Below are 3,737 nucleotides of genomic sequence, written 5' to 3' on the forward strand. Positions count from 1 at the left end.
TCTCCACCAGGGCAGGGCAAGGAGGCAACCCCTGAGACTACTACAGCTTGGACAGAGATTAAGACTCCTACTCTTGGTATGGACCAGATCCACACCAGATACTGATCCAAGGTGTCTGAGTTACTGTGAATGTGCACGACCCCATGCATAGTGAAACCTCGGGCTATGATAGTGATGGCAAAGGCTCCAACTTTCTTTCCTGGAATTTCTCCCACTCTTACCACTACAATGTGGTGGAAGTATTGATATGTTGATGCTCAACCCTTTGACCATGCTATTAATGTGTTTTCCTTGGTGATCAGGCCCTGCATTGGGACTTGAACCCAGAGATTCTGGCTCCATGGCAGGGACTCTACAGCACAAGAGTTGCCCAGTGACACTTGATCACCTGAACTCTGTTCCATTGAGATCCTGTAAACAAATCATAAGACCATAAAATGTAGGAGGTTGTGAAAAACACAATTTTTATGCAAACTTCTCTCAGAACTAAATAATCTCTCCAACTGGATGAGTAGTTACAACTTTGAATGATCTGACTGCAATTCTTGATGTAAATCTGTAATGAATGCAAATTACCATACAACCATAAAACGTAAGGGCAGAAATGCGTCATATATTTAGATCATGGCTGATCTAATAATCCTCAACTCTATTTCCCTGTCTTTTCCCTGAAACTATTGATTTCCCTTACTGATTAAAAATATCTTCCATCCTCGAATGTGGTTAACCACTCCGCCCTGACAACCTTCTGCAGTTGGGAGTTCCACAGATTGACTACCCTCTGCACGAAAACAATTCTCTTTATCAGCATAGCAGTTTACTCATGAAGAGTGTGCCCATTGAACACTGTTTCATAGTGCAGCTTTAATCCTTGTGTGTCTGTGTTCAGAGCCTCAGAGAGGAAGTAATTACATTCGATCACAAAAACATAAAACACCAGAAATCCAGCAGCTTTGGCAGTCGGTTTGGAAAGAGAAACTGAGTTAAATATTTGAGTGGGAGGGCTTTTTATTGGAATGATGGAATTGCACTGGAAAAATTTGCATTTGTATAGCATCTCTCCTCATTCTGCGGATGTCTCAAATGCTTTAAAGGCAATGGGATTCTTCAGGCGTGTAATCACTTCTGTGATGTAGCTAATCTGAGCACAGCAAACTCCCACAAACAGTAATGTGGTAATGACCCAGGCTTGGAAAGGGTGGATGCTAGGAAATTGTTTCCGTTAGACGAGGAGACTAGGACCCGTGGACACGGCCTTAGAATTAGAGGAGGTAAATTCAAAACCGAAATGCGGAGACATTTCTTCAGCCAGAGAGCGGTGGGCCTGTGGAATTCATTGCAGCAGAGTGCAGTGGAGGCCAGGACGCTAAATGTCTTCAAGGCAGAGATTGATAAGTTCGTGATGTCACAAGGAATTAAGGGCTACGGGGAGAATGCGGGTAAGTGGAGTTAAAATGCCCATCAGCCATGATTGAATGGCAGAATGGACTCGATGGGCTGAATGGCCTTACTTCCACTCCTATGTCTTATGGTCTTATAATCTGTTTTCATGACGTTGCTTGAGGAATAAATATCAGGCACGGGAGGAACTGCTCTGACTTTCTTCAAATTAGTAACACATGATCTTCTACACTCACTGGAAAGGATAGACACAGCCTTTGTCTTAGGTCTCGATTTAAAGATGGCCCTTACAACATTGCGGTGCTCCCTTGGTACTGCACTAGGAATGTTAGACTTTACTTTGTGTTGAAATCCATGGGCTCCCAACCTGAGCCCCAGAACTCCTTGACTCAGAAGCTGAAATACCTGGAACCACGTCCACTGATATCTGCCATCCTCTCTGCCCCAAAGCCTGGGAGAGGGGAGCGCACATAACTCCAATCATCAAAACCAGTCCTTTCAGGAGCATCCTGGACTGAGCAGTATTGCTCCTCTCTCAATGGATTGAATGTGGTGGCAGACCTCCAGGTGGTGGCAGCCTCCTGTGAGTGCATTTTTAAAACTGAACAATGGGGAAATACTCTGAAAACAATTAGCCCAACTCACAGTGGATAAATCACTGTACCCTGACCACGTATACCTTCAATGGTTGAAAGAAATTCCTTGTAAAACATTGTAAATTGCGAGGTGAGAGCGGAGGATAATGAATGGAACATTCTTGTTCACACACAGATGAACCAGATAACTGCAGACTATTCAACCTAATGTCAGTTTTATGAAAGGATTTTTTGTGAACAAAATAATTAGCAAGTAGAAATGGATGGGTTAACCGAAAGTGGATTTATTAAAAGCAAGTCATGTTTGCCAAATTTTATAGATTTTTATGAAGTGGCGACTGATTGGCTGAATAAAGGGATTCTGGCTTGATATTTTTCAGATGTCCTTTAATACAATCTCTCAGGAGTCATGTTACAAAAATTCTAGTGTCTATTTTTATTACAAAGGAAGGTGTGACAGCATGGATAGAAAGTGGGTTAAATGGAAATCAAGTGGACGAGAAAAGGGTGAATATGGTGCACCCCATGATCTACTTGTTCTCATGTTGTGCAGGTAATTTGCAATTTGTGCAGGGTCCGTGACATTGAGTAATAGAAAACTTGGAGAGTGTCAAGGACAATAAAATATGTTAATGATTTGGGCAAGCAAGAGGCAAATGCAGTTCCATGGGCAAGGTAAAACATTTTGAGCATTAATAAGGAGAAGGCAGTCAGTGGAAAGGTGATGAAGAGAGTGTGTGTGTGTTCACAAACAGAGAGGGATGCTGGAGGACAGGTATATACCTGAAGGTGTCAGAGCAGTAGATAAACATTTCCAAGACCAACACTTTTTTTTATAACTAGGATACATGCTGAAACAATAAAGGAGATGGTGATAAATTTGTAAAAGGGTGCAGTGTTCTGAAGCTTTGATCACCCTAAAACAGATTAGATATTGGCCAAATGTAATGACTCAACTGGGTTTTCGTTTTTAAATTGTGAGGACTTTGATAGATTGAATGTGGAAGTGGCAGAAAGCAAAAGGAGAGTGGGAGGAGAGAGGGGGAATACAGTGGGGAGGTCAGGAAAGGGGAGAAGGGAGGGGAGAAAGAGGAAGAGGGAATAAAGAATGAGCAAGGCATGGATGGAAAGAGGAAGGGATGCAAACACAAACTGAGATTGATGTGTAATGGAACTAAAATACAAGATTTAGAGTAAAATGATAAACCTTAATAAAAATAGGGAAAAACATCATTCTGAATGGAAAGAAAATAAATAGGCAACTCATGTTTGAACAATTTTAATGTAAGAAAACACTTTACAGAGTATTTGCTTTATTGCCATTCGGCCCAATTAGTCTGTGCCAGTATTTAAACATCATTCCAGTCTCCTGTCACCCCTCTTCATGACAAACCTATCCTCTTCCTTTGTCCATCCTTCCCTTTAGATGCAGCCGTTGTAATGTGCCTGAAATGGTTAATATGCTGTTTATTCAAAGCCCAAATAACGGGATAAAAACCGTGGATGGATAGCTCATTCTGGCGCCCAGCAACGAGGTTTTTTCTTTTTGCCCGTCTCCAAAAAAAAAGCGGCCCTAAATTTTGCAGATGCTGGAGCCCCGTCCGGTCTCTGCGCGCCTGTTTGTCACGGATCAGGACGGGTCCCCGACTCCTTTCGGCTGGTCCCCCAAGCCCACAATGTGAGCTCCTGCCCACAACACAGCTTTGCTCAGTCTTGCCAGCCAGCGCCCAGAACACCAGC

The sequence above is a fragment of the Hemiscyllium ocellatum genome, chromosome 29 (genome assembly GCF_020745735.1).
Source record: "Hemiscyllium ocellatum isolate sHemOce1 chromosome 29, sHemOce1.pat.X.cur, whole genome shotgun sequence".
Lineage (NCBI taxonomy): Eukaryota > Metazoa > Chordata > Chondrichthyes > Orectolobiformes > Hemiscylliidae > Hemiscyllium > Hemiscyllium ocellatum.